The sequence below is a fragment of the Hippopotamus amphibius genome, chromosome 6 (assembly GCF_030028045.1).
Source record: "Hippopotamus amphibius kiboko isolate mHipAmp2 chromosome 6, mHipAmp2.hap2, whole genome shotgun sequence".
Classification (NCBI taxonomy): Eukaryota; Metazoa; Chordata; class Mammalia; order Artiodactyla; family Hippopotamidae; genus Hippopotamus; species Hippopotamus amphibius.
In genome coordinates, this window is record NC_080191.1 from 131,823,189 (window position 1) to 131,836,383 (window position 13,195).

Sequence of the window (13,195 nt, forward strand, 5' to 3'; positions counted from 1 at the left end):
GCCTGAGTGGACTGCCGATTTGTGAGCCCTAAAGTTTCTTCCTAGACTTGCTCCAGCCATTAAGACCTATGAAGAAAAGCTGTGTTTAGCCATCCTAAAGAGTGCTACTTTTTCACATGTTCAGTCGTAAAGCACAGAATTATAGAAATCAAATCAAGAAGAAACCTTTCAGATGTCCTCCCTATACCTCCTCATTTTGAGGAAAGAGAAATGTTAGCTAGGTTCTCATTTGGTTAGGGCCCTGCAGTGTTGTCTACTGTGGAGCCCTAAAAGTAAAAGACTAAGATACGTCATGAGTATATTACCCCTGTCAAATATCATGTTCAGTGAGACACGATTAATATCACTAAATTAGCCAAAACGGAAATGTCAAAGCCCTGTTCCATCCTTAAACTCGAAGGCTAATGGTACATATTTCTATACTATTCCCTCACCATTTACTTTAGTGTTCTTCCTTTTAGGTCTGAGGATGCCCAGCCTGGTTTACAGTATGTGTTAAGTACATTGTTTCAGCTTCCAGAGAACTTTCTTTTGGAGTGTGGCTCCAGTGTGGAGGTGAACAGTAACTAGAAATGCCCTTTGACTTCTTGGCATGCTTTTTTCAGAGTGTTTCTTCTTTAGTTTTATATATCACGTGGTAGACAATGATGACATGCAGATGCCTGCCTACTAGTGACAAGAATGATCTCTCCAACCCCTTCCAGGCACAAACTGGTCTCTGGGACGAGTCTGCTAATGATGAAAACATACAGAGGGTCAAGATAAAGGGGTTATCTATTGGCTGAAGAGCTGATTCATGACATATTATGATAAGAGTAGGTATTTTAAGAGTAAAGGCAGAAATCTACTGGCATTTTGATAAAAGGAAAGCCAAAATTATAGAACTCGTCAGTTAACTAAATTTCACACTACAAAACTGTTTGAATGCCAAGTTCAAGGCATCTTATGGCTCATCAGTTGGCATCTTGGACTCTTTGAACATCAATGTGTGTTTGCAGAGATGCTAGAAAGGCAAACCAGGAAGAGATACAGCCTGAGAGTAGGATTTGGAGTTAAAATGGTGACATTGCCACTCAGCCAGCTGTGGAACTCTTGACCCTATCAAGACCACTCTCCGTGGATTAAAAGGGTTGGATGACATCCATCTGTTGGGGCCTTGGGGATGTGGTAAAGAGCTACAGGCAGCCAGAGATGCATGAAATCTGCTGCTGTATTTTCCAGGACTGTTCAATTCCAGTCCTTGGCTGAAAATTCATACAGAGCTCACCAGTTGTGATATGGATATGACCTGTAAGTTTTTTTCAGTCTCCTCAGGACAGTGCACTATACTGCCTTTGGATACAAGAGATGTCAGTGCTTGTAGCAACTGGAATTGGACTAGTGTCAATAAAGATGTGTAACTAGTTAGAGATACAGTGAAGCTTTAACTTAGCTGGTCAAATTGTAACTATCATAATAGTATTTATTGATGAAGCTCACAGTCCTTCCATTGTACAGATTGAAAAACTTTCTTGAAAGCTTCAACATACTGATGTAAATTATATTTATTACAATGTATAATATTAATATGTCACATTGATGTCTTTTACATAATATATGATACAGAAAAAATGTTACTGTATATTATGATGCTTTCTGAGTATCAGTATCTTGAAATGTTTAAGTCTTCAGATTTTTTTTATCTAAAATATGAAAATCTGTTTTGTGATACAAGTGATTCATTTTCGCTAGAAATGCTTTTGCATGTTTATCTTTTTATTTAGGGTTCTTTCTACATAGACACAGCTTGGTGTCAAACTACCCTTAAGAGCAATAGTAAATACTAAATATCTTAGCCAGACTGGGTCTGTATTGTGTACATTTTATATACTAGTATAGAAAAGTTTATATTGTCTTTTCAATACATTTGGAATTGTGTCACCAAATACAGTCAGAGCTTCCCATGTCCAAATGCAAAAGGGTTGTCCTAAATTCAAAGTAGATCGCTCATGTTTGGAAGTCTGGTGAGATGGGCATTACAGATAAGAATTTAAGGGAATACTTTAGGGAGAATGGGGAGAGAAAAAGGCAGCTGGTGTAATCAGTTACTGTGCTCATTTCTGCTTCAATTTTTATTTTGTGTTTCTTTCTTAGGGTGAAATAGTATAGTCTTAATTTCTTTGAGATGGAGTTTCTAAGTAACACACTACCAGCAAGTTCAGCACTGCTAGTGATTTTATTGTTTTCTTTTCATTTGATATCTTTAATTCCAAGTTTTACAGTAATAACTGTATATTATTTGGCTGCTGAATCCTGTTACAGTTTTTTTAATTCTGTTGTACATTGTATTATACACATCATTAGAAATTAATATGAAGGGGAATATATGCTACATATCAAAAATTGTGAATTTGAATTCTAGTATGTTTTAGTGCTTTTGCAAAAAATGTTTATTTTTATAATATCTGTGATTTTAATATAGATAATTGAACTAGATATCTTTGTGATTAATAGTGCCATTGAGTGAGAGGTATGGAAACAGTGTTACTTGACATTTTGAGCTTTCTCAGGTTTATCTAAATCAATGGTAGCTTAACAGATTCCAGACTAATTGTGCATAATTGTGTTTTAAAAGGACTGTACATTTCCTATAAGTTTGCATGCAGGAGTGTACAACTTGGAGTGTGTGTGTGTGTGTGTGTGTCCAAGGCATGGCAGCCAAATTCATATCTGCTGTTGGTAATAACAGGAGAGCTTTGGTATAATCATGGTCATTAGAATTGTACCTACCATAGACTATTAAAACTGAAAAAGTCTCAATAAAACTATGAAATGTGGTCTGATGGCTTCTATGTTATTATAGTACTAATATTTACAGGTTTCCCCAAATTTTGACATGTACTATTATCCTGAAGGGCAAATATTAGCAATACTATAGGATGTATTGAATTAGTTCAGGCATCTCTTAACTTGTAGCCTGGACTATAAAAAGTGAAGTGGTAAAGAAAGAATCATGGTGCAAGATAACTGATAAGATCATCATTATTTGATATTTAATTATTAATAGGAACTTGACTTAATTCTTTGAGGAAAATACAGAACACAATCTTAATACATGTTTCTCATACTAGTGTTCCGTATTTAAAATGTTAGCTGTTATCTAATGTGATGTAATGCCTCCTCTAATTTTTAATCCATTGGAGGTAGTCATTCTAATAATCTTTTGTGGTTTCTGTTTATCTATTAGCCTACATTGCTTACTTCTCTCAAATTTACACACACACACACACACACACACACTTTGCTATGCAGTGAAAAGCTGTACATGTAATGGCCACATGCTTTCTTTCCTTAGTGGAGAAGGTAAGTGCATAATGGTCCATCACTGGATTTTTTGGTTGTCTGCTGAGACAGGTGCCCTATCACAGAATCCTGTGGATAGAAAAATGCAAATCTCTTGCAGCCCCTAAGATGTTTTAACTCCTTAACTGGCTCTACTATCCAGACTTCACCATTCAGGAATCCTTACTTATTAATGTCAGCTTTGGTAGAATTTTGTGGCTGTGTACGTGTGTGTGTATGTATGTGTGTGTATAGTGCATATGTAGAAATTACATAGATAATTATCTTTCTGATTTGAGAAGAATTTACCATAAATCTTTGGGCACCCTGTGATTTTCAAGGTCACTTTGGGATTATAGTCAGAGAAGCTTCTCTCTCCACAAGTAAATATACTGTGTTTAAATTCTCTCTTTTACTTTAGTGATCTGGGAAGTTTATATTTTCTTTTCAGGGGGTTTAGAATTTTGATCTATTTCCGAATGTAAAAAGCATGTCCAAAATTCAAAGTAGATCTGTTACAATTTAGAAGTCTGATGGATGGGCTTTTAAAGATACAACATATGTCACTAGAAATCCATGTAAATATTAATACTGTGCTTACTTCCTTTAACGCTGCAAGGTTATATCGCTTTGGGATAGACCCTGGGAACTAACATCCCAAGCCAGCATGGTTTTTGGGACCGATGATCCAAACGACATCTGTGGATGGAGTCAGGCCCCTAGGCTGAGCAGCTGACAGCACTGGAGTCCCTTAGAAATGGACTTGGGTATGGAGTAGGGGGATGGGAGGCACGTGGGAGCAGTCAGTACTGCACAGAGGGGGAAAAATGCACTGCCCTTCCTGCTTACCTGATGAGGGGAGATCACCTGTGTGAATGTGCAAACTCCTTGATGATAGATTAAAACAGAAGGTGGCCTTAGAGATGATCCAATCCAGTCACCTCAGTTTGCTCCTGAGTCAAGTTTTCATGTTAAGGTGGAAGTAGCAAAAAAACTGAAGGTTCTCACTCCTATTAACACTTTCCTCCCACATCCTGGGGCTCTTCAAACTGGATCTTGATGCATTGGTGGATTAGGAAAAGAGTATAGTCAGTTATGATAGGCACGCTTTCACATAGTGAAACAGAATAGATCAGAGTCTGTAGGCAATGAGTAAGGCTTTGTGATTTTAACTTCAGATACACACACACACTCACACATACAACACGTATATTTACATGCACTTGTGTCCTGGGTCACAGTGGATATTTGATTTCTTACTGAGGACCTTGTCAAAAATATTTTAAAAATGACACTATTCAGCAAAAGGTAGCATGGAGTTATGGAATAGGGCATGAGAGATTGTTTTTCAAAACTATTTAAAAATCAACACAAAGAATCTTAGTTGTTAATTTGTTACATGCACTCTCTTTTTTTAAAATGTTATTTTCTTCTGAAGATTTCACTTGGAATTCCCAAAGAAATGATTAAATCAGCATTTAGACTACACCTAAGGATTGTTATTTGCTGTTACAGATTTGAAACTCAAATCATGTAAACTTTGGCAGTTTAACTCTTCATACTATTCTCTCTGGTTTGAACAGTTAACAGCAAAATAGCAAATGTCTACTATGTGTAAGAGCATTGATTGACTTTGCAGTCCAAATGCCTTAGGTTGGAAGCTACCTCTGCCATTTACTACATCTGTATCCTGGGCGAGTTATTTAAATCCCCTTGTGTTTTTCTCAGCTATCAAATGGGCATAAAAATTTGCAGCTCATAAGATGTTAGGAGAATTAAGTGCAATAAAATCTGCAAAGCCCCTACCATATAATACACATTTAACAAATGGTAGGTATACCACTCTTGAGACTGCTAAGGTTTTGCCACTCCACATGCCATTTTGTTGTTATTATTATTATTTCTGTTTTTATTAATACAAATGTTATTTATATTAATAGAGATATTAAAATTTCTGTTTTCTTTCATGCCATGGAGGCTTTGTGGTTCTGGAAATTTACATCGTGGGATTGAGAGTGGGTCTCTTAGAAATTCATGCTGTGGGATTGAGTGCATTTAAAATTGCTCTTTTCAGAGAAAGACAAATATCACATGATATTGCTTGTATATGGAATCTAAAATAATGACACAAATGAACTTTTCTTATAAAACAGAAATAGACTCAAAGAGAAAACAAACATGGTTACCAAAGGGGAAAGAGGGGAAAGGGATTAAATTAGGAGTGTAGGATTAACAGATATGCATTACTATATATAAAATAGATAACCAACAAGGACCTCCTGTATAGCACAGGGAATTCTATTCAATGTATTGTAATAACCGATAATGGAAAAGAATCTGAGAAAGAATATATATATTTTTTAATTGTCCTTTTGGACATTCCATTGAATATCTGAGATCAAATAAAAAGCAAGTATTCAACTTTCTGATGCTTTGTACTGTGATATTCACTGTGCAGGACAAAGATATATAAGGCCAAATATGTACAGCTGAAAATATATCTATAAGAATAGTCTGCTGACCTGCTTAACTGGGGCTCACCTTCAGGTTCATGGTCTATTTTCAGTCACCAGTCCAGAGCCTGGTCTTCGTTTTGCAGATCTAGAAACTTGATCTCAACAGTTCACCTAGAGTTCACCAACTCTGGGGCACTGACTCACACCAAGCAAACGGACAAGAGAATCATTTACCAACTAGAATGTCACTTTATGAGTATACAACAACTATATCTCAGTCACAATAACAGACATCTGCCTTTTTGTTTAATCTAATTATTTTTCAGAAAGTTGCCTGCACAGCTTAAAATAAGAACAAAGAGAGGCATTCTTGAAAGGGATTTTCAATAAGATAGAAGAGCTAAAAGAATTGCTTATCCCTAGAGATATTGGTCATGACAATCAGCATTCATCCTGTATTTGAAGAAATTCCACCTGCTTGCAACAGCCTAGCAGCACATAGGTTGAAAATTTCACATCTGCTTATTTTCTTTTAAAATCGGTCACCACCATTATTACTTCTTTACTCGCAAATCATGCTTTAGTAATGTCTCCCAATGGTGGTGTGGGAAGAGGGGTGTGGTAAATAGGATTGTAGTGCTTGCTAAATTGCAGATAGTTAAAAGCCATCTAGCTGGAAAGGTAGAATATTTCATTACAAAGACCCATTCTAGCGTTGTAGCAAGAGAGAGAGGTTTGGGAACTGGCCATGTGCAAATGATAGCTGTAACCGAGCAAGTAGGTGAAATCCCTCAGGGAGCATGTGTCAGCAGAGAAGAGGAAAAGGGCCAGCAAAGTGGGTGGGCGCGGGGGGGCGGGGAGGTGGAGTTGAACCATAAGCAACACCAGCATTGGTGGGATGGACAGAGAAAAATACTGAGCAGGAAGAACTGGAGGCACAGAAGATCCCTGACGGTCTCCTGCAGAAATCAGTTTTGGAAGAGGATTTACCCCCAGGGAGGTGTGTTCCTGGGGGTAAATCCTCTGTGTCCCTTGTTACAGCAAGGGCCATGAAGAAGTCTGCTGGATTTAGAAATTAGAAAGCATTGGTGTTTCATTGAGAGCATTGTCAAACCATAAAAATAGCGATGATTACCGATCACCAAGAAGTGGTTTGGTGATGATACTGAGGAAAAGAGATTAGTAGTTTGAGGAGAAGACGGGTTAGAGATAGAAAAAGATATAAAGAGAGAAATTGCTTGATATTGCCAGAGAAAACAAGTTCCTTGGGGAAACTGGAGTAGATGGATGACATCAGCAGGACAAAGGGGAAGGAATAGCTGTGGTTATCGGAGTTGAAGGGCAGTAAAGGGTGGCACAGTAGCGGGGAGCTATAATTGTGAGGCGAGGACACTGGATGGGTCACTGAGTGGAGGAAACTGATTCGAAAGTTGGTGGACGACGGGGACGGTGGGGGGGACTTGGGGGGGGGAGTCAAGGGAGGGAGGGAATATGGGGATATGTGTATAAAAACAGATGATTGAACTTGGTGTACCCCCCAAAAAATAATAAATAAATAAAATTATAAAAAAAAAAAGAAAAGAAAGTGGGTGGACGAGGAGGGCACCGAGTAAGGGGGGCAGCTAGCAAGAATTAGTTGGCATTACTCTCAAAAGAGAGATTTACATGGCAGTAGAACAATAATGTTAAGAAGCAGTGGGGACCTGGGAGAATGCCTATCCCTTTTCTGGTGGGTGAGGATAATGAGATAGAAGAGATGGCTTCTACTGGAAAAAAGTGAGCAAAATATTTTAGTGGAAAGTTATCAGCAGCTTTTGGTAAAAGAAGGTTGAGGGTACAGAAGTTTCCTTTGGAAAGAATATATAGCAAAAAAAAAAAAAAAACGGTAGGAAACGTGGTCAAGAGAGGATAGAAATGGGAGGAGAAGGGGAATGAACTGGACGGAGAAAAGTTTGGTGACAAGCAAACTTGTACCCAAGAGATCATGTTGGATCATGAGGATAAAAGAGGCACACTGCAGAAAGAAACCAGGGTGGAAATAACTGATATCGCAATAGGAACTTTGGCAGTAAGTGTCCCCACAGTCTAGACAGATTGTCTTTCGATGGATGCAATCAGGGAAGAGGGAAATAGACTGGCTTTATGCAGTGATGGATAGCTTGTGTGATGGTTTTAAAACATGACTGTAAAATCCTTGACATTTCTTTCCATTAAGAATTGGGGTCTATGTTCCCTCCCCTTGAATCTGAGAGGGTCTGTGATTATTTTGACCAACAGAATATGGCAAAGTGATGCATTGTGACTTTAGCTTAGGTTATAAAAAGCTACATAGCTTCTGCCTTATTGGTTAGAACATTCTCTCTTGGAGCTCTGAATTATGGTATAAGAAGCTGACTACTTTGGGGCCACATGCTGGAGAAGCCACGTGGGGAGGTAGAGGTGTGTGTTTGTGAGAGAGAGAAAGAGAGAGAGGGATAAAACGAAAACCCAAGATCCTCTAGCCATTCAAATCATACCAGCACAAGCACCAGACGTACATAAAGAAGACTCATCCAAGCACTCAGCCATTCTAGTCCCTCCAACTGACTGGCTCTTCCTAGTTGAGGCCTCCAACATCATGGAGCAAAGAGAAGCCATCTTTACTGAGACATGTATAAAAACTTGACCCACAAAATCTATTAGGAAAATAAAATTGTGGTTATTTATGGGTTTTGGGGTAGTTTATTAACCAGCAATAGATAACTTGAAAAGCCTAAGATAGACTGCAGTTGGGGTTGGACTGCTGATGCAGTGTTATCTCTCACAATAATTGATTTTTTGTGTTTAGGTATGTGTGGCCAGGGTAGGCATAGAGGTTGGGGGGTGGGATTGATTTTGGGATATATAGTGTATCCTCAACCAGGGATGATATTCAGGTATCTATGCACGTGTACAGAGAACTGGATGATTGGCCAGATGCCTATTCATATTGGTTAAAGTTATCACCTAATCATGGCTAAATATTTCTATCATTATAACTCATGCCTCCAAAACAGTGCCAGGCATTTAGAAGGCGCTTGAATTAGCACTAAAAAAATCTCAGATGGAGAATAGTTAAGAGGTAAATTGTATCAAGAAGCTGTGAGTATAAAAGGATTTCACAGAGAAAAGAATTTCAGTTGAACTAGAGTAGACTTAGAAAGCATAGTCATGGAGGCAGTTGTTATAAAGTTGGCTTCTTTAAAGGTAGAATAGAATTTAATATTCAGAAGGAAGAAGGGAAAGTATGCCAAGCTTGCAATTCATTTGGGTATAATGGAAAAATGAGCAAAGGCAGCAGATTGCAAAGAGGATGAACTTAGGTAGAAGAAAGGGAGAAAACAGATTCACTGTGGCTCAGTGGATGAGAGAAAATAAGGTTAAACAGGCAGAATAAAACCACACTGTGAAGGAATAAACAAATAGGTTTGTATTCATTACAGAAGGCAATAGAAAGTCATGATAAGTTTTAAATCAAGGGAATAACATTATAGAGAATTCAGCAAGGGGGAGCAGAGACATTGCTGCTTTAAGCAAGACATTCACACAATGGTGGTGTGGTAAATTAAGGAGGCAGAAGCATAAAATATTTTGTAGGAAGAAATAATGGTAAATAAATGAAATGGAGACAAGAAAAAGAAAAGTCAAAAATGCTTGAGGTTCCATCTGGAGAATCAGGAATAATGGTAGTAATTCTGATGGAACAAGGATGTTGGAAAGGGAAGCAGGAGAGTACAAAAAAAAAAAGCATGAAAATAGAGTGTAAGATTCGAAGGCCACTGTGCAGGATATAGCACTCCATTTATTTTTCTATAGTTCAACTTAATTTTTATGAGCCTCTCTTCTGTTAATCTGGCAGAAATTTAACTTCACTTTGTTCAGTTGCTCTGCCCTTCTCTTTGAAGTTGTGGCTTAAATCCATAAGGAAATTTAGTTGTTGAAAGGAGGGCACCTAGTCCACGCTGTCGTCTCTCAATACTGGCACTCACAAGGCGGCCTGTATCTGCAGTGCACTGCTTAGTTACCCACCCTGTTGCCATTCACGTGCGCCCTTCATTTCTGGCTTTCTGAGCAGATACCATGCCCTTCTTGGAATAGCTTCTTATTGCTGGGGCACGAGGCTCGCATGGGGCATCCTGTGAGTTCTCCCAGGCCATCGTCTTAGATATAACACAAAGCTATTTTTATTCAGGGGTTTTTCTGCCTCTTGGGAAAATGTAAAAAGAATTCATCTTGGTGATACAAATGAACTTATTTACAAAACAGAAACAGACTCACAGACATAGAAAGCAAACATCATTACCAAAGGGGAAGGGGGGCAGGGAGGAATAAATTAGGAATTTGGGATTAAAGTACACACACTTCTATATATAAAATATAAAACCAACAAGGACAGTATAGCACAATATATAGTATAGTAATAACCTATAATGGTAAAGAATGTAAAACAAGAATATATATATACATTCAGTTATTCACTTTGCTGTCCACCTGAAACTAAAACAAAATTGTAAATAAACCATATTTTAATATAAAAATATATGTATTTTCCTCCTTTCTAGTTTTCTAAGTTATTTGGTGATTGAAGCAATACTATAATACTATTTGATTTGGTTCTAAATGTATGTAGAGAACATATTTAAGATAATTACAAATGAGGGAGAGTAAAGAAACATAAAGGGGAGTTAAAGTTTCTACACATAACTTGAACTGGTAAGTGAGTTCAGCAAGGTCACAGGATGTAACAAACACACAAATATCAATTGTATTTCTATATATTAACAATGAACACATGAATGCTGAAATTAAAACCACAATACCATTTACAATAGCTCAAAAATGAAATGAAATCTATCAAAACATGTATAGGACTTGTATGCTTAGAATTATACAATGTTGATGAAAGAAATCAATAAGCTAAATAAATGAAGTGATATAATATGTTAATGGATTAGGAGACTCAATATAATAAAGATATCAATACTCCCCAAACTGATATATAGGATTAACACAATTTTTATTGAAATTCCAGCAAAGCTTTTTGTAGAGATAGACAAGATTATCTGAAAATTTATATAGAAAAGCAAAAGAACTAGAACAGCTAAGACAATTATGAGAAAAAAGAATAAAGTGGGATAAATCAAAACTACCTGATTTCAAAACTTATATAGTTATAGTAATCTGTTTGGTATTGGCAGAGGAATAAACACATAGATTAATGGAATAGGATAGAGAACCCTGACATAGATTCAGAGAAAAATATCCAATTACTTCTTGGCCAAGGTACAAAAACAATTAAATGTATAAAAGATAATATTTTCAACAAATGGTGTTAAAAGAGTTGGATATCCATGACCAAGACAGACAGACAGACAGATGAAAGGAAGAAAGAAAGAAAGAAAGAAAGAAAGAAAGAAAGAAAGAAAGAAAGAAAGAAAGAAAGAAAGAAGGAGAGAGAAAAGAAAGAGGAGGGATAAAGGTAGAAAAGAAGGAAGGAACAAAGGAATGAAGGAACGAAGGAAAGAATGAAAGAAGTCATCACTGTAAACCTTATTCCTTACAGAAAAATTGATTTATTGTTAGTGTATAGGAATGCAAGAGATTTCTGTGCATTACTTTTGTATCCTGCTACTTTACTAAATTCATCGATTAGTGCCAGCAGTTTTCTGGTAGAGTCTTTAGGGTTATCTATGTATAATATGTCATCTGCAAAGAGTGACAATTTTACTTCTTTTCCAATTTGGATTCCTTTTATTTCATTTTCTTCTCTGATTGCTGTGGCTAAAACTTCCAAAACTATGTTGAATAACAATGGTGAGAGTGCGCACCCTTGTCTTGTTCCTGTTCTTAGAGGGAATTCTTTCAGTTTTTCCCCCATTTAGAACAATGTTGGCTTTTGGTTTGTCATATATGGCTTTTATTATGTTGAGGTAATTTCCTTCTATGCCCATTTTCTGGAGAGTTTTTACCATAAATGGATGTTGAATTATGTCAAAAGCTTTTTCTGTAACTACTGAGATTATCATATGGTTTTCATCTTTCAATTTGTTGATATGATGTATCACATTGATTGATTTGCATATATTGAAGAATCCTTTCATCCCAGGGATAAACCCCACTTGATCATGGTATATGATTTTTAAAGCAGAAAGAGAAATTAAGGAAACTCTCCCATTTACCATTGCAACAAAAAGAATAAAATACCTAGGAATAAACCTGCCTAAGGAGGCAAAAGACCTGTATGTAGAAAACTAGAAGACACTGATGAAAGAAATCAAAGAGGATACAGATGGAGAGACATACCATGTTCTTGGATCGGAATAATCAACATTGTGAAAATGACTGTACTACCCAAAGCAATTTACAGATTCAACACAATCCCTATCAAATTACCAACAGCATTTTTCACAGAACTAGAACAAGAAATCTTACCATTTGTATGAAAACGCAAAAGACCCCGAATAAACAAACAATCTTGAGAAAGAAAGATAGAGTTGGTGGAATTAGGTTTCCTGACTTCAAACTATACTACAAGGCCACAGTGATCAAGACAGTATGTTACTGGCACAAAAATAGACAGGAAGATCAATGGAACAGGATAGAGAGCTCAGAGGTAAACCCAAGCACATATGGGCACCTTATCTTTGACAAAAAAGGCAAGAATATACAATGGAAAAAAGACAGCCTCTTCAATAAGTGGTGCTGGGAAAATTGGACAGCAACATGTAAAAGAATGAAATTAGAACACTTCCTAACCCCATACACAGAAATAAACTCAAAATGGATTAAAGATCTAAATGTAAGGCCAGACACTATAAAACTCCTAGAGGAAAACATAGGCAGAACACTCTATGACATAGGCAAGATCTTTTTTGACCTACCTCCTAGAATAATGGAAATAAAACCAGGAATAAACAAATGGGACCTAATGAAACTGAAAATCTTCTGCACAGTGAAAGAAACCATAAACAAGACAAGAAAAAAACCCTCAGAATGGGAGAAAATACTTGCCAGTGAAACAACGGACAAAGGATTGATCTCCAAAATATACAAGCAGCTCATGAAGCTTAATACCAAAAAAGCAAATAACCCAATCCACAAATGGCCAGAAGACCTAAATAGACATTTCTCCAAAGAAGACATACAGATGGCCAACAAACACATGAAAAGATGCTCAACATCACTAATCATTAGAGAAATGCAAGTCAAAGCCACAATGAGGTATCACCTCACACCTGTCAGAATGCCCTCATCAAAAAATCTAGAAATAATAAACGTTGGAGAGGGTGTGGAGAAAAGGGAATTCTCCTGCACTGCTGGTGGGAATGTAAGTTGGTATAGCCACTATGGAAAACAGTTTGGAGGTTCCTTATAAAACTAAAAATAGAACTACCATATGA

At 37.0% G+C, this 13,195-nt stretch overlaps 1 protein-coding gene across 2 annotated transcripts in view; it reads left to right on the forward strand.

Moving 5' to 3' along the window:
• Positions 1-13,195, forward strand: part of P2RY1 (purinergic receptor P2Y1) — a 57,053-nt gene that overhangs the window by 3,192 nt on the left and 40,666 nt on the right. The window contains exon 2 of one of the 2 annotated variants that reach the window (XM_057738352.1): positions 462-7,182. The exons of the other annotated variant lie outside the window; for it this stretch is intronic. The gene's annotated coding sequence lies outside the window, so the exon portion shown is untranslated. Of the gene's footprint in view, positions 1-461; positions 7,183-13,195 lie in introns of those variants that run through there. 2 annotated transcript variants of the gene reach the window in all.